The sequence below is a fragment of the Neofelis nebulosa genome, chromosome 3 (assembly GCF_028018385.1).
Source record: "Neofelis nebulosa isolate mNeoNeb1 chromosome 3, mNeoNeb1.pri, whole genome shotgun sequence".
NCBI classification, from domain to species: domain Eukaryota; kingdom Metazoa; phylum Chordata; class Mammalia; order Carnivora; family Felidae; genus Neofelis; species Neofelis nebulosa.
This window is the reverse complement of record NC_080784.1, coordinates 144,048,321-144,068,887: the sequence shown is the minus strand read 5'-3', so window position 1 is coordinate 144,068,887 and position 20,567 is coordinate 144,048,321.

Genomic DNA, 20,567 nt, shown 5'->3' with positions numbered 1-20,567 from the left:
TGAGTGAGCTATTAATGTAGGATAGGTGAGAGTTAATGGCTGACGGATTCCACAGAGATTTAAGTCAACAGGAGGCATGTAGACTTTTGGGATGCCATCTAATCATCAGAAAATCTCAAGGCTTTCTCCCCCTTCCTCCAAACTCAAGAAGAAAGTACTCATATCAAGGTGATGGCTGAGGATACTGTTGGCCTTGTATTGTCAGGGTTGGAGTTTTTTTACGTTAAGGAACAGAGGCTTGAAACACTTTCTTTCAGTTAAACAGAGTAATCCGGCTGAGACATGTTCCCCCCTCTCCCCTCCCTCAGGTCAGAAGACCATGAAAGAACTAGAGCTAGGGGGAGGAGGCTGTTAGAAAAGATACCTGAAGCCTTGAGCTAGAAGAACAAAAGTTGCTCTTGTGGTTCACTCTTTGTCCATCTGGACCACCTGGTTAGGTTTAGTCCCAAACCTCAGCCCTTTGGGAATTGAAGAGTTCAGTGCAAATGCAAAATCCCTCAGAGATATCTTCCCAGTCTTTATCTGCTGACAGAATTTTCTCCTTCCTCCCTAGTTCCTGCCACCCTATGGTTTGACAAATAGCATTCAATCATGACCACTGTTGAATCCATTGCTTCAGATACTGAGGACAGAAAAGTAAAGGATGGAGACGTAATTTCCCTCAACCTTTTCGGAATGTACTACTCCTTCCCTTGCAGTTCCTTTTGTATTTCAATTAGGGCCTCTTCGTACAGCACTTCTTACATACCTGGTGGTACTGAGTTGTCCTTTCCCTGGAACCCAATGCATTTGTAGTAAGGATATAAAAAGCTATAAGGCTTTGTTGTTGCTTCACCAGATTGAACAGCATATAAATTATGATGTTACACTGACTGTGCCCTCTGACTCGCAGAGAAAGCACAATATGCTCATCTCCATTAAGGCCCTTTGTAGGCCATAGGGGAAAGTACCTGGTAGAAGTAATGAAGCCATTGAGGATAACCATCTATCTGAAATGTACTCTTCAGAGAGACTAGGTGGGCTTATTTGGTACCTGTTGTTATTGTTTATCTGCTTTATCATGTTTGTTAGTTTTTGTTTTTTGTTACTGTTGTTTTAGATTTCAGTGAGCCCTTCTAAAGAACAGATGGTACATCCTCTCCCTCCATACCTCCTTTCACCCTTTAAAACAAAATAAGTGACAGCCAAGGTAGGACCCTGGGGAAATGGGCCAAGGATGCCATTGAAATTGATCTAGTTGAGGTCCTAAAGTAGAGGGGCTTCCTGGTGTGGGTCCATCCCATGTCACTGATTTAGGACACTGCATTCAAGGTTAGGGCCAACACACAGATGAATGGCCTAAAATAGTCTTTAAATATTATTCTTCAAAAACTGTGGTGTGGCCACAATAGATGATACCCAGGGTTTGTATCCCCACCACTGGTTAACCCTTACCTATCCAGCTCTTCCCACCACCCAATTCTGTTCAAATCACCTTGGTCTACTTGCCATTCCCCAACATGCCCTGTCTTCATTAGATAGTTGATAAAACCAATATGTGCTCAGAACAAGAAAGAAGACCATTCCAAGCCTTTTATCATTTTATGCTGACATTGTTCCAATATGCAGAGAATAGAGAAAATACTCTTTTGTTAACTACCACCTGAACTCAAAATAATCTCAGAACTTGACCAAAAACAAAAAGTCATTCCAGATCATTCCAACGCCTTCTAAAAATCTGAATTATCTTTAGAAGATAGATTTTTAACAGTGTGGAGAAATTCACTGAAGACAGCCCTGACTGAACTGGACTTTCTGGGGCATAGGAATGGCAAGGAATTAGCTCAGAGAGATGAAGTTTATTATTGGCCCAGAACATCCAGCTCATTGACTGTCTGGGAGAGTTGTGGCAAGAAAATAATCGCCTGAAAGGAGATGGAAAATCCAGTAAAGGACTTCTACCCCTTAGGCAAGAGGTAGGAGAGAAGTGGGATACTCTGATCTGCTGTCTTTACCCTAGGCTTTGCTTAATGGCAAAAGACAGGAGATATAGGAGGCATTTAAAATCCAATTATCCTCAATCCTAAAGCTGCCTTAATGACAGCTATAACTTACACCTTTGCAGAACCTATTATACGCTCTAAAGATTCTTCCTTCTCCAGAGACTGCAGAATGAAAAGACACACAGCTGGCTGAGCACATGATGTTGTAATAAGCCCAGAACCCCTTGCAAGCTTTTCTAAAGGAGTGTCCTGAATCACACCACCATCCTGCAGCATCGTTGTTATCTCAGAACCCTTGTCAGGCCACTGAAAGTAGAGGCTTTACCAAAGCTGGTGGTTACTTTATTTAATAAAAGTCTCAATCTTACTATTTGGGTTATTCAAAGTCTCTCTTGCTTATATGCAGTATCTAAAAAACAAAACAAATGAACAAACAAGCAAAACAGACTCTTAAAAACAGAGAATAGGGGCGCCTGGGTGGCTCAGTCGGTTAAGCGTCCGACTTCGGCTCAGGTCGTGATCTCACAGTTCGTGGGTTTGAGCCCCGCATCGGGCTCTGTGCTGACAGCTCAGAGCCTGGAGCCTGTTTCGGATTCTGTGTCTCCCTCTCTCTCTGCCCCTCCCCCACTTGCACTCTGTCTCTCTCTGTCTCAAAAATAAATAAACATTAAAAAAAAAAAAAAAACAGAGAATAAACGTGGTTGCCAGAGGGGAGCAGGATGGGGAGTTAGGAGAAATTGGTGAAGGGGATTAAAAGTTACAAACTTCCAGCTATAAAATAAATAAATGATGGAGATGAAATGTACAGTATAGGGAATCTAGTCAAGAATATTATAATAACATTGTATAGTGACAGATGGTGACTACAATTAGCTTGGTGAACACTAAATAATGTATAGAATTGTCAAATTACTATGTTGTACAACTGAAACTAATACAACATTGTATATCACCTATACTTCAATGATTAAAAAATACATAAAATAATAACATAAAAAATAAAATTTCTCTCCAAGTGTGGATGCTCAGGGGCGGGGGGACTTGGATGATGCGGGTCAGGAATATTGAACTTAAGGACAAATTAAGTTTCAAAAAATGTTTAAATTATGATAAATCTCAAGGTCAGCAGAGCACTTTGGTGCTGATGCCGTTGGCTGCTATTTACTGTCCAGGAAGCTGCAGTACTGATTCCTAAACTTCCTCACCCACACTATATTTTCCCATAATACACACACAAAAGGTAATTAGGCAGCCTGGTGAGCAGCCTTTGACACTCCGTTTCCTTTCTGTTCAAATACATGAGGTCAGGGAAAGAGAAGCCGCTCCATCCAGTAAACACCAAGTCTGTGGCATTTTACAACTCGTTCATGACTAATGATTCTTAATTATTAGCTAACCATTGGGGCCCCACAGTGGCTCAGTTGGTTAAGAGTCCAACTTCAGCTCAGGTCATGACCTCGTGGTTTGTGAGTTTGAGCCCCACATCGGGCTCTGTGCTGACAGCTCAGAGCCTGGAGCCTGCTTAGGATTCTGTGTCTCCCTCTCTCTGCCCCTGTCTTTGTCTCTCAACATTGAATAAACGTTAAAAAAAAAATTGTTGTTATTAGGTAACAATACTCGCTTAAAGGATATTTTTTTAGAACTAGACTTCTATGGTAAAATAACTGGCCACGTATACTTTGGCACGAAACATTTGAGAAGCTCTATGTAATAAGCCTGCAGTTGGCTGAGAGCCTTTCCACCTCCATAAGCCCATGCAGCAAGTAGGATCATGACACATGAAATCCATACCTGGAAGTTTTCCCGAGGCCTCAGATGCCACTCACATGCAGCACTTCCCAGAGGTTGAGCCCCAGTATATTTAACAAGGACCTGTCAAAACAAGGTGATAAAAATAGAGTCTATTTTAAGTGTCTGCATTTAATAAATTAACACTTGTAAAATATATAACCTTAACACAATTGTGCTGTTACAAAGTAACTTATAAAAATTACTTCAGGTTGTGTAGTATTATAATGCGACAATTTTATAGTTGGATGGAAAAAAAAAAAAAACTTTCACTCCCATCTTGGGTCCCTGTGTCAGTGTGTAAAACCTCATTTGAAGTGAAGGTTAAAGTCTAAATTTGGTGCATTTCCTGACACAAGGCCTGAGACTATACCAGTGGTCATCCTGGGCTAGACTTTGCTCTTCCTCCTTCAAAGGGACACAATGAAATCATTTTTTAATTTTTTTAAAGGAACAAGATTACTAAGGTTAGTAAGAGAGGGCTATTCTTTAAATCAAGATGTTGGCATGATTCTTTCTTTCTTTCTTTCTTTTTTTACATCTTGGTAAGGTTTCAGTATCTCTGGCTGGGCAATAATACAGAATATCATGGTCTAGTTTTTATACATGGCTTACTGTGTATCTCATGCCAAGGCAGCTGAATATGAGCTTAAGAGAATTTAACGGGCAATATGTATGATTGATCTAAAATTCCCCTCTGTCCACAGGGACAGCAAGACCAAGTGCCCTGGGCAAGAGACTAGGCAATTACCTACACAAAGCAGCTCACCAGACGTGCATATTCAGAACAGGGTCTCTGACAGTGGAGAAAGAATAGCTTTTTCACTCATTGCTTAGCAGCCATATTTTCCTGGTTTCAGAGAAATAATTCATTTTCTCAACTGTTAGAAGACAGAGCCGTTAGCTTCGTGTGAGCAGAGTGTTGGTCAGGAACACTTTGAGGGATAATTGTATGGCAGGAGAAAGTCCAGGAAAGTAAAGGATCTAGACATCAATTGAAAACTGGGCAAGAATGAAGGCTGGTTAGCTAGCACAGCTCTCATAGACGACTGCAGACCCACTGCGGCAAGGCACTGCTGAAATGTGAGAGGCGGAGGACGCTGCCCTCTCCAGCAGGTGACAGATAATGAGAAACCACAGTGTGTCCTGGCAGCTTGAGGTTTCTTCTTCTTAGTCACAACCAACTCAGCAGCCTAGTATTGAAAGTCTGAGGAGGCTTCCCTGCCTGGCTCTTTAAAAGTAAATACAGCCTAGACTTCCTTTATTCGCAAACTAGTCAACAGCGCTCAGAATAAAATCCGGTAAATCTGCTGCCTTATTTGCTGAACCCGTCAAAACAAGAAAAGGATGCTATGTTGGAACATTCCCCTCTATTAATGAAAACCTCCAGTTTCATTTCTCCTCTCCCCCATCCCCCATCCCATTCATTCACTTATGCATTCAGTCAGCAGAGAAACCAGGGGATCCCATGAACTTTCATTGCGCATGTTCTAATTACAGTGTGAGGAATACAAAACTGTAAGGTTTGACCTCTTCCTGCAGGAACTCACAGTCTAGCTAAGGATAATGTATACAAATGATGTATAAAAACAAATGGTTGTCTTCCTCAGGGGTGAATGCAATAATGTGGGTGGGTACTTGGTAGAACAGTGGCTCAAAGGAGTGAGACAAAGAATCTACTTAATTGGAATCTTCACAAAGGCTGTTATCTGTTCCAGGTGCTGTGTCACATACTTTACCTCCTTCAGTTCATTTAATTGTCCAATGGCCATCATTTGAAAGATCAGAAAACTGAGTCTCCAAAGAAAGCAAGTAACACACCCAAAGCTATCTAATAAGAGGCAGAGACAGGATTCAAGTCCAGGTCTGTCTTTTCAGTTCTCTGGCACTCCTTGCCCAGCGATGGCAAGGACAGTGAGCATGGAACTGCCCAGTCCATTTGGCTGGGGTTGTAGGGTCATGTAAGGGATGGTGGCAGTGTGGACAAGTTGAAGCCAAGGCCAACTTCCACTCCTGACTGCAGAGGGAACAGGATAGGGGAGCTGGCCCTCACGACTGGCATGGACTTTTAACAGCATTCTTCACCTCTCCATCCTTTTCAGCTGCTTTCAAGGAATGCTGTACCCACCTTCACAGCCTCATAACCATTCCGTAAAGGCCTTTGGAATGAAGTAGGGCCCTAGCATCGGTGGCCAAGGGGATTTCTGTCTTGCTTCCTTTGTATGATCTTTATTTCCTCTTTTTATCCTTGGTAGACTCAGGAAAGAGAAAAAGTCTCTTCAGTTAAATGTTGTGACTCCTACATTAATTTTCCAAGAGGGCTGTTCCCCCATCTCCACCACTGTGTTCTTCATAGAAAAAGCTCCAATGGACAATCATATGTTACTTTGAATTTGGATACATATTTTATTCTACTGATTCTTAACACTCCCGGGGTATAAGACAAACTGCAACTCAGAAAACTGGATCACTACAATTGGGGCAGGCACAGAAGATTGGTCCCGACCCTCAGGGATTCTGGTACCAAACCTGCTACCCACCTCTGAGAGTCACTGTTCCAGCAGTTAAGCATCATTAGTGTTTTCGTACTCCAGTCAGCTTAGTTCAGCCTTAGAGATGTTTAGCTTTACTCATTACTGACAGTGCTGATGCCAGCCAAAAGAGCACACGAGAAAAATTATTTAAAACCTGTAATCTTTTGGGAAGCCTGGCTGGCTCAGTCAGTAGAGCATGCAACTCTTGATCTCAGGGTCATGAGTTCAAGCCCCACGCTGGGTGTGGAACCTACTTTAAAATATAGTTGTTTTTTTTTAAACCTGTATTCTTTACTTATTTGTCTTTGGCGTGTGTGTGTGTCACTAGGGTTTCTGTCCTTTAAACTATGAGTTTACTTTAGGCCAAGAGAGAGGATCTGGTTCTCACCTCCATTGTCTTCATCTGCCCTTATGGACCCTCTTTCTTCAGGTTTTTTCCTGGGTTAACTTCACAGGTTCTGCTCACCCCCAAGACACCAACCTCAAAAAATGAGAGCCAAACTGAACACTCCCATAGCAATCACTGCACACTGCCCTTAAAACCACTAAATGAAGTAATGTAGGTAAATCAAACCCAAGGAGATGAAGTTAGAAGGTTCCCTTTTACAACTACCAGAAATGAAAATATCCCCCCCAAGGTTGAAGCAATTTCTTCTGAGACACTTCTATTTTCAATCTGTCTAAGTTTCTATTTCAGGCTCCTGTGGCTGGAAAGGCTACAGATTATTATGGGCCATGTACATTTTGTAATTTACAGAAGTGCTTGCAAGGATCTTGCTTTGATGGTAGGAGGGGTAGAGGAAATTTTTGAAAGTTGTGTCAAAGTTTTACTTCCTGACCCCAGGGCCAAACACCGAGGGCTTGGCATGGAGTTGGCATTGGCAAATATTTGAGAAAGGCTGTTTGCTTTGCCGGAGTCATAGAGAGACTTTGAAAGATGTTGGCGTTTTCAACTGAAAACTTTTGAAAGGCCTCATCTATTGAATGTTCCTTTTCTATCAATTCAGTGTAGGAAGTTTGTAGAAGGTTCATTCAATTCAGTAGACAACACACAGACATACCGCCTGTGCTTGCATCACAAGAAGGATACCGCTCTTCACTCTTTCATCCCCCTCAACACCTACATATACGTTCCCCACACTCACATCTCCCGCGTAGCAAAAGTTCATGGCCCATGTAAATTTGCTGTATGATTGAAGTGCATAGAAGACGGTTTTTATTAAAGTGTGGTCACAGCCCCTTGGGGTTTGCAGGGAACTTCCAAGTCAGAGACCTTTACATTGAGTGGCTCCAGGAGATGGTAAGACATATTTTTTAATTCAGAACCAGAATCACCTTCCAAATTTATATGTAAATTGCTAACAACTTACCACACGTGTCCAAAATGTCCTCTTAGAGAAATGTCTCTTCTTTGTCTTTAGAAACCAGTTTCCACAGGAGAAAGAAACAGTCAAAGGTAAAGCAGAGTCTGTCCTTCCAGCAGAACAATGTGTGGGCCAAGGTCAAAAGTGCTTATTCAAGTTACCATTCCACTTCAAAGAAGCTGATGGCTGTGGGGGAATCACAGAGGCAATTTACGGGAAGTTTGAACTCTTCACTAATTTCAGCCAATACAAGTATTATTCCTTTTTTTAAAAAAATAAATGGTTTTAAATAGCATATTTAAATAGCATTTAAATAGCATTTAAATAAATGGCATAATAATTTAATAAAGCTAAACACAGTATCAAAATATTGATCATAAGCTTACCTCCAAAAGGCCTAAAGAACGCACATTCCATGGACACAAGTAACATTGCAATTCCTTCCTTTTTCTACTGCTTGCTTTGAAACCAAACGCTAAGATAAGGCCTGTTGGCATGACAGTAACCCATGAAGTAGTCCCTCTTCAATAGCCATACCCCATATTAATTCTGTGGGGCAGGACTGAGAGCATTATAAATTCAGGGGGCTTAGAATGAGTGTGCTTCTATTTTCCAAACCCCAGGACAGGGCTGGTCCTTTTGTTTTGTGACTAGAAAGAGTTTGTTAAAAGATTTTAATGATATATAAAGTTCATCTGTAAGCAATCCTACCTATCTCATACTATTTACTGTGTATATGCACTCAGACTATTTATGTCTGATATCACCATATTAGGAATGGTTCTCTAACTTTACCAAGAATCAGAATCCCCTGGGGAGCTTTTCCTTTTCTTCAATCGAGATGTAATTGACATAAAACATTGTATAAATTTATTTTTTTTTAATTTTTATTTATTTATTTTGAGAAAGAGAGAGTGTATGTGCAGGGGGAAGAGCAGAGAGACAAAAGAGGGAGAATCCCAAGCATGCTCTACACTGTCAGCACAGAGCCCAACACGGGCTCAGTCCCACCAACCATGGGATCACGACCTGAGCGGAAATCAAGAGTCAGACACTTGACCAACCCAGGTGCCCTGTAACATTGTACAACTTTAAAATGTACAATGTGTTGATTTGATCCATTTGTATATTGCAAAATGATTATCACCACCATAGCACTGGATAACACCTCCAACACATCACATAGCTACCATATCTTTTTTTGTGGTGAGAACATTTAAGATCTAGTCTCTTAACATCCTTCAAGTATATAATACAGTACTGTTAACTACACTCGCTATGTTACACATTATTAGATCCTCAGAACCTGGGGAGCTTATTAACCATGCAGCTTTTCTAGTCTGACCCCCGTAAATTTGGATTCCATCAGTGGGACTGTGAAATCCACTTGTGTATAAGTGCTCCCAAATTGTATTGATACCTAGAGAACCCAGGCCACAGTTCACATGGCCCTGCTCTGCTCTATTCATGTCATTCACCACAATGTTCTTCATGCCAGCAAAGAGCCTGGCACGCAGTCGATGTGCAGCAAATACTGCTGAATGATGGACTTTAAAATCAAGGCACCTAAATCAGAGAGCTCATTCATCTTTAACTGACCACTTAGACTCTGAGGTCTAAATTTTCATCTCTACAAAAAACAGAATCATGTCCTTCTATACAGAGTTCAAGGTTGTCAGTGACATACAGGAGCAACAAAAACAATTCTGGCTACCTAAAGAAATAATTGGAAGCATATTGGACAAGCCATGGAATCCAGAGGGAGGCTGCAAAATCAGGGAAGGCCATGGGAACTGGGCAACAGGAACCATGCTGAGCATGCCACGGGCAGGCCAGTTAACACAGACATAGAATCAAGATTCAAAGCTGTGGGTGAGATCACTAAGGTTGCCATCCTGACTCTTATGTCCTGACCACTAGGAGCATTTTCAGATTCCATAGTGGAAATGAGAACTTACTGTCCCCCAAGACACACAGTGGGATATTTCTCCAAAACAAGAAATTTTGAATTCTGAGCAGCTAAATGTACATTATGTTATGATCAGCTTCACTTTAAGTAATCCAGAGAGGTTAATGACTTACAAACAAGTGAGCGAAGTTGTAATTGTAACTCAAATCTTTCTTTCCTCTCCCTCTAGACCCCTCTCTTTAGGCTCTATTCTTCCATCATTCCCTGGGATTCGGGTGGTCTTGGGCACTCTTCTTCAAACCAACAAGATAAATTTTTGACCAGAGGAGATGAGTAGAAACTGAAAGTTTGCTCCATTTCCCTGATTGTGTGCTATTATGAATCACTTTCTGTTAAAACAAAACTGTCAAAGCACCAATTAAACATTTTAAGAGCCAACTAAGCTTCAAGGAGTAGAGAGAATCACCTCCAATTTACAGTAAGAAGGAGCAATAATCATTGCCTCATGTCATCTCCCATATGTGCCCCCTGTTGGGAGTCACGCCAGAGTTGGAGATGCGTCACTGGTGCTGACATGATGACGGAGTGGCATTCCCTGGAGACCTAGCCTTCCAAAGCCAAGCTGATAAATTCATGTGGTTTTCAGGAAGTTGATCTCAGGAACTAAAGCCAATAGAAACACAAAAACAGAGTAATGGAGAGATAGTAAAACACCTTGAATTTCAAAATCATTTTATATTTTATGAAATACTTTCACATACATTAATTTCCTATGTCACCCTCATGTAGACAGCTGTTATTTCCTTCTCACAGATGAGAAAATTTGGAGCTCAGAGTTTAAGTAGTCAGCTCAAGAACAGTGAGCTTCCAAATCTAGGTCTCCTGATTCCAGGGAAAAGGTGGGAGTGTTTGAAGACAGAGGTTGTTTTTGTACGAAGGAGGGCATGCCACAGTGGTATCAGCACCCGGATAGAGAGCTTTGCCTTCAACCAGTGGAGGGCAGGGGAGGCCAGTACTGCCCCAGACATGGGAGCAGACAGACAGCTGCCAGAGGTTTTCCTAACAGGTATCTGGGGCTGAACCCAGAGATGGGGCTGGCTGAAGGGACTAGGAAGAGCAGTGTCACTCTGTGCACGAGCAGAAGGGCGGCAGTGCTCCTGTTCGATGTGCATGCGCACTGCAAGCCGTGTCATAGAGGCAAGGCTGCTTTTCCTTAAGACGTGACATCTGCTTCCTGGGAACACTGAACCACAGTGCAAGTGCTTGAGGCTCAGCTTAATGGTAAGAATACCAGATTTTGAGTCAGAAGGGCTAGTTTGAGTATCTCAGGAGACTACTAGAGCAAGTCAACGAAGGGAAGGGGGATGAGCTCTTAGACAACTGGCTTTTGGCCCACAGAGGCCCAGCTTCTCCTCTGCCTGGAAACCCTGGTGCTCAGAGCTACTCCCAATGCCTTGAGGCCACAGCAAAGGCCCTTGTAGCACTACTTCTGTGGAGGACAAGGTTGTTAGAGCCAGTTTGTCTCTTCCACAAATAGGGATTGTTTACTGATACTTGAATCAAAATCATCCATTTCGTCAGCTTTGTCATTAGAGCTGTGGGCAGCAAATTAGCTCAAAAACTTCCTTGCGGACATTCACCTGTAGACAGCCGCACAGCCTGCCCAGGCCTCCGCTAAGATGAGTGTCAAGGCACAGAATAAACACTTCATGTCATGGATCCTAGGGACACTGCTCTGGCTGTATTGACAGGCAGGTCCCATGGTGTGCCAGTGCCAGTGAGCTCCGATTTCTCATCAATCCCCAACTCCACATTCAGTGAACTCACGTGGGTAGCAAATGCCACACATCAGAACTATTTCCAGAAACATTCGCCAGCACAGGGGCACCTGGGTGGCTCATCTGTTGAGTGTCCCACTTCAGCTCATGTCATGATTTCACGGTTGGTGAATTCAAGCCCCACAAACGGCTGCTATCAGCGCAGAGCCTGCTTTGGATCCTCAGTCCATCTCTCTCTCCCTCCCCGGCTTGTACTCTCTCAAAAATAAATAAATATTTAAAAAACAAACAAATAAAACATTTACCAGTACTTTTTTTTATTTTTTTATTATTTTTTTTTAAATTTTTTTTTCAACGTTTTTTATTTATTTTTGGACAGAGAGAGACAGAGCATGAACGGGGGAGGGGCAGAGAGAGAGGGAGACACAGAATCGGAAACAGGCTCCAGGCTCGGAGCCATCGGCCCAGAGCCTGACGCGGGGCTCGAACTCACGGACCGCGAGATCGTGACCTGGCTGAAGTCGGACGCTTAACCGACTGCGCCACCCAGGCGCCCCTTTTTTTTAACCAATGAAACAAAACCTTTTTGTGTATCACTGAAGTAGATAGAAGGTCTATGGACATGACTCATATTTCTGTTCATTTAGTATGGGCAGCTGCTGCTTTTGAGTTCTCTACTAAGACCTCTTATGTTTCATAATTAAGGGGAAAAAACGTGTTGGGGAGCCTGGGTGGCTCAGTTGGTCAGGTGTCCAACTTCAGCTCAGGGCATGATCTTGTGGCTTGTGGGTTCAAGCCCCACACTGGGCGCTGTGCTGACAGCTCTCGGAGCCTGAAGTCTGTTTCAGATTCTGTGTCTCCCCCTCTCTGCCCTCACTCTCTTGTGCTCTCTCTCTCTTTCTTTCTCTCTTTCGCTCTCTCTCAAAAATGAAAGAAAGAAAGAAAGAAAGAAAGAAAGAAAGAAAGAAAGAAAGAAAGAAAGAAAATTGTACTAGAACATTTCAATTACCCTGAGTAAAAGTAATGCTAATTTGTGCTTTTAAACTCTGGGCCAGCGTGTGTTGCACTTAGAAACCCAAGTGCATGCAGTAAAGGTACTACATTTTTGGCTGATTCTCACACGGCATGGGCCACACCTTTTTTTTTTTTTTTAATGCATATTGCATGCCTGACATATAGTAGACACTCAATTGTCTGTGCATTTGAAAGCAAGAACAGAGCAATGATAGTGATTTAGTTCACGCATGGACCCTAAATAAAACTGAACCATAGAAGGAGATTTAATAAGCCTTTCTTTGTTCATGACTCACAGAGGAATGCAGCAAAAGAGTGTGAAAGCCACAGCGTTTGACTATAAACGTAGCCATGTATGTATTGATATTGCACTTCTAAGACTTTGACTTGCTTGTCTATAGGACTTCTGTCCACTGCCCCCAAGAAGCACCCTACTGATTTCTGGGAAATGTGTAACAAGACTGTCAGTGATTTTCGCTCTAGCTTCTTTGCCAGGATGCATCACAGCTGCACTGTAGGGGCCTTCTGAGGATGCTGCTCTATCACCCTGAGCCTTCATAGTCTCAGAGCTTTACTATCATCTGTAGCACAGTTAGGGGAAATGACCTCTACCCAGTTCTCTGTCCCACTTCCTAAGACAATAAGTTCTGGACTTCAAATAAGCATGCTTCTGTCCAGAGATGTTATCACACAGAGTGTCTTCAGCTTGGCATTCCAACCATCTATCAATGGTCCCAAATAGTCTTTCAGTTTGCGTGGGGATAGAGAATTGACTAAATAAAGCCATACCCCATGATACTTCTTTACGGACCTTGTCATACTAAAAAAATAAAAATAAAAAAAAAATGTTGCCTTCACAGAACTGGAACAAATAATCCTAAAATTTGTTTGGAACCATAGAAGACACTGAATAGCTGAAGCAATCTTGAGAAAAAAAGAACAAACCTGGAAGTATCATAGTCCCAGATTTCAAGATATACTACCAAGCTATAGTACTGGCATAAAAATGCACACATAGGTCAACGGGACAGAAATGTTCCATTGGGCAGAGAGCCTGAAATAAACCCACACTTATATGGTCAACTAGTCTACAACAAAGGGAGAAAGAATATACAATGGGGAAAGACAGTCTCTTAAATAAATCGTCCTGGGAAAACCAGACAGCTACATGCAAAAGAATGAAACTGGACCAGTTTCTCATACCATATACAAAAATAATTTCAAAATAGTTTAGGACCTAAAAGTGAGACCTAAAACCATAAAAATCTTAAAAGAAAACTTAGGCAGTAATCTCTTTGACATTGGCCTTCACAGTATTTTTCTAGAATGGTCTCCTGAGGCTTGGGAAACAAAAACAAAAATAAACTATTGGGACTACACCAAAATAAAAAGCTTTTGCACAGTGAAGGAAACCATCAAAAAACCAACCCACTGAATGGGAGAACATATTTGTAAATCATATATCAGTTAAGGGGATTAATATACAAAATATGAAAAGAACTTATAAAAACTTAATGCCAAAAAAAAAAAAAAATTCCAATTAGACATGGGTAGAGGACCTGAAAAAAGGACTTCTCTTTCCAAAGAAGACACACAGATGGGCAACAGACACTTGAAAAGATGCTCAACATCATTCATCATTAGGGAAATACAAATCAAAACTACAATGAGATATCACCTCACACTCCTCTGGGTGGCTAGTATCCAAGAGACAAGAAATAACAAGCGTTGACAAGGATGTGGAGACAAGGGAAAGCTGGAGCTCTGTTAGTGGGGATGCAAACTGGTGCAGCCACTGTGGAAAACAGTATGGAGGTTTCTCAAAAACTTAAAAACAGAAATAATATGTGACCCAGTAATTCGACTACTAAGTATTTACCCAAAGAATATGAAAACACAAATCCAGAAAGATATATGCACCTCTATGTTTATTGCAGTGTTATTTACAATAGCCAATATATGGAAGTAACCTAAGTGTCCATCCATAGATGGATAAAAACGTGATATATAGATTATAGATATAGATATAGATATATAGATACAGATATAGAGATATAAACACACATACATACAATGGAGTATTACTCAGCCATAAAAAAAAGAATGAGATCTTGCCATTTGCAACAACATGGATGGACCTAGAAGGTATTAAGCTAAGCGACAGATGCCTTACATAGCAGGAAAGCAAGTGCCAATATACTAGAGTCAAGGTTATTGGAGGAAACATTCTTCATTATACACCAACAAGTTGAGAGTCCAAAGTAAACATGTTCTACTCAGGAGGAAGGTAAGGTATTACCTAATTATAAGCTTCAAAAATATCCATGTTCCATTTCTAGCCCATCTACAACACCCTGTTATTGAGAATAAATATAAATAAAGCCATAGCAGTAGAGCTAGAAGGAAACATGTAAAATATCAAGGTACTGACAATGAGGAAGAAAGTATCCATTTAGAATACAACATTGGAATCCTTGCAGAAGATGCTCAACCTGTGAACTTCAGACCCCTAGTGGAAGGAAGAGGGATTACACAGGGTTCCCAAATCCACCTGAAAAGTTGAGTAGAGAGCAAGGGAGTAAGGGGAGATGAAATTGGAGAGGAGGCCAAGATCCATGTAAGGACTTAGCCACCTAAGGACAGTGAAAAGCTTTTGAAGCAGAACAGTGAGATGATCAGGTTTGTGTTTTGAAAAGATGACTGGCAGCAGGGTGAAAATAGGGATGGGAAGAGAGGCTATTGCCATGGTAGTTCCAACAATAAACAATGGTGGCTTGGAATAGGAAGTGGCAGTGAGAGTGGAGAAAAGTGGACAAAGCCAAGACACTGTAACAGATACAAGTGGCAACTATTGGAGACCAAGATTAAGGGAAATGAAGGAAAGATGACTTCCTGGCTTCTGAGCAACTAGGTGGATGATGATACCATTCACTAAGACTGAAAATATTGGAGGTAGAGCAGATTTTGGAGAAACTAAGTTCAGTTTTGAATATGATGGGTTGGAGAGACCCAAAAGGCCTCTATGAAGTAATGACCAGTAGGCTATTGGATAGATACCAATGCGAGTGGACTTATATCTCAATTTGAAGCAGGGGAAAGACATGCTTGCCTAGGGAAAGAGTATCCAGTAAGAAGAGGAGCTTAGTGTCTGGTTAGACAAAGGGGGCATGCTGGAAAAGGAATATAAGGCCAAGAGGACTGTCTGGAGACACCTGAGGGCTGAAGATCAGCAGTTGTTAAAAGGACAGAGTGATATGCCAAAAACTTTCAAAAGTAAATAGGGGTGCTCTTGCTGGAAAATTAAACCATTGATTTATATTTATAACATCCAGGACTCCATACATGGTTATAACATAAAGATATGTATGCTCGGTGAGAAAAGCAGATGAGAAAATAACATATAGATTAGGGAATCAATGAAAGAAACAAGGTGACTGCTTTGCTAATGTTCGTTGTGGTGTGCTTTAAAAGGCTGGAACACTTTGACTACACTTTGACATTGGTATGTGGTAGCTTCACCGTTCTCTGAAAACTTTCTAATCGTAGAAGGTTCACACCCAGCTCTGCTGAGGCCCAATGTGATTGCATGCCAGAGCACTGAGGCATCTGATTTTGCAATCTTGGGGCCAGGAAGTTGGATTTGGCCCAGAATTTGTTGGATTACTTCAGATTTTTAGGGGTTTTTCTCCCCTCTTTGATGAACATTTCAGCCTAATCAAAAAAATCTCAAATCTCACAATATAGCTTTAGAAAGCAACAAACCAAATCAAATAAATGATTTGAACGTTGAAAGAATACGCAGCACAGCACTCTTATCAGCACTCCGGGGTCTTTACCTGAGGACTGGCCTTTTTCCCTTCCAGCAAGCTGTTTTCATAAGTAATGCTGCCACCTAGCAGTCTTCTTGCAAATCACCGTTTTGAATTGAAGGCACATTTTAGCTTTGTCTCGGGTTCACTGTATTTGAGTTGAACTTGAGCAAAACTTGAAATATAAATTTAACTATCTTTGAAAAATACCTTTTCCACAAATACTGGTCTTGAAACCATTATCTGGAAAACAACAGACTGTTGTAAGCAATTCAGTTGAGATGAAATTGATGGCAAAAGGTAAAACACCTTCTAGGTAAGACTTCAGTACATTTAGGGGAGCCTGGGTGGCTCAGTTGGTTAGGCATCTGAATTGGGCTCAGGTCATGAACTCACAGTTCTTGGGTTTGAGCCCTGCATTGGGCTCTGTGCTGACAGTGCAGAGCCTGGAGCCTGTTTCATATTCTGTCTCTCTCTCTCTCTGCCCTCCCTCCCTTGCTTGTGCTCTCTGTCAAAAATAAATAAACATTAAAAAATGTTTTTAAAGAAAGACTTCAGTACATTTATAACTAATACAAACCTCCATGTGTATCTCCTTAGGGGAAATAGATCAATATTTTTTGTTGAAAGTGGGTAGAAATAAAGTGTGGGTGATCAGTCTCAATAAGGAACAGCTTTTTGACCAGAGTACCTTCAAACTGAAGGAATCATAAATGTCCAACGGAAACCTAAGTGACATTTTAATTCACATCAAGAGCTTGACTCACAAACTAAGCCAAAGTTGCTTTTTAAAAAAGATGAATAAGATCTAGAGATCTGTTGTACATGATTATGCTTATAGTCAACAATATTGTATGTACACTTAAAAAATTTTTTAAGAGGATAGATCTCATGTTGTATTCTTATCAAAATACAATACAATCTCATAAATTTTTGTGTTTTCACAAAGGTAAAAAAAAAAAATCTAACATTTATTGAGTGTTTGCTATTTGCCCAAACACCAAGCAAAGCACTTTCTTGGTACTGTGTTCCCTACACAAATCTCTAAGAAGGTATTACAGTAAATAATCCTATTAATACAGGAGGACCTGAGCCTTGGGGATGGTGACAAGGCAATTGAGTGTTGGAGGGGGTTACAAACCCAGATGGTCTGATTTCAGAACTTGGGCTCTTACCTACCAGCAATCTATCAGAAGCAAATAGATGCCAGATTTTCAGCAGGTTAAAACACTTAACAGAACGGAGTAAGTTTCTATTTTCTACTTGGGTTGCTTTTTAAATGGCATGAAAGAAAATGTTCTCAGTTTGGTCAGAGTGACCTTTGTCTTATCTCCTGTTTTGTTACAAACTACTAAACATTGTAAGAATTTTTAACTCTACCAGAGCTCCCCTGTTCAATGACTACTGGCCTGCTAGATTGGTAGATACTTTGGCCAGTTTTGCCACCTCTCTATTTTAGTGACATTTCATTTCTTCATGTCTTGGGAAGGAGTGTCTTTCTTGTTGATATCACTGCTCTGCACTTAGCTCTCAGTGGACACGTTTGTCCTGGATGCTCTCACTCAGGGATATCTGTACATCATACCCTGAGGAGATTACTTGGGCAAGCATGTCTCTGAAGACAATTTGAATGTGTGTGTGGCTCATGCTCTGCTACAGGTGCTTCTCAGACTTTAAGGTGCATTCAAATCATCTAGGAATCTTGTTAAAGTGCAGGACCTGAGATTTTGCATTTTTAACAACTTCTCAGATGAAGCTGATGGTGCTGGTCCATGGACCATGAGTATTAAGGTGCTCAAAACTCCTCAGTTTTTCTTGGGTCTGAGGAGAAAATCTGGCTTATTTCCGAAGTCAGGGAGGAAAACCTTCCCCATAATTTTCTCATTTTTCCCATTTTTATGTATCCAATCATAAAAATCAGGGTATAAATCAAGTTATGTATTTTTATATTTTTAAACAAAGGTATCCATAAAAGCTATTTTAAAAATAAAATCCATTTGGGCCCTAAATCCATTGGTTCAAACTTTTCCTCTTGGATTCAAAGTCTTTGCAATTTATACCCCTACCATAAATGAGATCATGGAGAGTCATTCTGGAAACTTCTAGAACAATTGGGCTACCCGAGAGCTGCCCAACCTCCAGTCCTATCTTGGGGCAAGCAGGCATAAGGCTCCTATTGTCAGTATAAGCTAAATCCAGAACTCTGGGCATTAAAAAGACCAAAATCAAACTGTAGAATTGCTCTGGAATTAGCTCCCTGACCCAGTGGTCCTATTTTAACAATAGTGGAATTTCCTGGGTTTATTCAGAGTCCTCTTTCAGGTACTTTTGTCCCTATATTCTTCCTGTTATTGTCAGCATCACTCATTTTTGCTCGAACAAGGAGATATATAGTACATATAACAGAGGCAAGTGTAAAACTGCTACACTTGGTTCCCAAAATCAAATGGCACAAGAGTGAAATGAGTGAGACATAGAAATTGGCCATTTTCAAAAAAAAAAAAAATTAATTGCCTGTCTACTCAGTATAAGTGACCAGAATAATGTTATTCAGTCTAGGAAGGCATTAATAGAATAGTGCCTAGGACAAAGGAGGTAATGGGCCTCCTCTAGTTTGCACTGGCCAAGCCATACTTGGGGTACTATGGCGTTCAGATATGTGTGTACACGGGAATGTGTGTGTGTGTGTGTGTGTGTGTGTGTGTGTGTGTGTGTGACTCAGTGAAAGTATGGGAAGGCAAAAGGAAGAGCAGTCATGATTTAGGAGAAACAATGAAAAAGACCCAACAGATTTCAAAAAGATAACCTTTCTCTTTTTGAAGATAAGTGGTGGAAAGAAGTTGAGAGAATTTCAAACTGTGTTATAAGTTAAAGGACCTAGAGATATTTGCCTTCGAAGTGTGTCTATGCGGGTTTTAGAGCAGAAGTTACTTAAGACCCGTTAATGGGTGGATGGACGGATGAATGGATAGACGGACGAACAGACAGACAGGATATCTATTGAATATATTATATGTGTCAGGCGCTCTACCAAGAACTCCACATGTACTGAATGATTTCATTCTCCAAAAAATCCTTTAAAATTAGTATTATCCCCATGTGAAAACTACTAAATATAAGGCAGAGATAAATTAAGTGACCTGTCCAAAGTCATTGACCGGGTGATTCCATAGCTTGTGCTCTTAACCTCTATTTAATAGCCCTATGTGACAGCCATGGAAGTTCACTGCTCAGATGTCCCTTAAAGAAATAACTTGCTGGCCGGCTGTGAAAAGTACAGTCAGCTGACAGCCTCCAGCTGTTAATATCTCCGGGATCTCCTTGTGCCTTCTACCAGAGACCATACTGTTTCTGAGAAGCCCCAGTGACTGAGTATGGCAGGGGTTGCAGGACCTGGATATTTCTGCATTATGGGCTCCTCTAATAGATAGTCTTTTCTCAGGGTATCTCCATGAAGTTGTCACAGATTTTGTCGGATCAGCACTGCAGTCTGAGGCTCTCTCTGCCCACTCCTGCTCCCTGCCCTTTTACCTACTACAGGAGTCATCCTGAAAACAACAGCAAAAGAAACTTCTTTCACTCCAACATCCATCTCATTGTCTGCTTCCTGAGGGACCCAACTGTGCTTCCTGAGGGACACACACTATGTCTTCAAATATTTGGAATGTTATCATATAAAAGGGCATTTAGTATTGTTTTCAAATAGTGATGAAGTATTGGATTAGGAGAAACTGACTGAACTACTAAGGAAGCAGCTTTCACATATACATAGGGAAGAACTTTCTAACAACTAAAACTGCACAAACAAGGGGATAGGCTGCCTCAACACTGATGAGTTTTCAGTAGTCACTGCAGTCATTCAGGCCAAGAGGAAAACCACTTGTTGTAAGGTCGTGTGACATTACCACAACCCCCACCCCATACACCATGGAACATCTAAGATGCTAAACATCCCCAATGCTGAGTACAAAAACCAAATTGTTTAGGAAACCACACCAGGAAGACCATAACTTTCAGTGGTTTGATGAGTCTGGTTTCATACATCCATACTTGTATACTCCCAGGACAGCCCAGTGGTACTCTATGCCAGACCACCTATTGTCCACATGCTTTTATTTCTTTTACTTAATCAAAGAACTCCTAGCAAGTGAGTTAAGGCTATAAGCTCATTGTCCACATGGGCTCATATGGCAGGATCAAAAACGAACTGCGCATATGTTTTGTGAAACATACTGTAATACTGAGTTCAGTATCAGATAAAATTTTAATGACACCCTCCGCTGAGACCTGGTTCTAAAGCTCAATAACCTGCATACTTGAGACTGAAAGATTCTCTTCCTCAAAGTTGTTGCCTCCCTCCCTTCATCAAGACACGGGCACACCAATGAG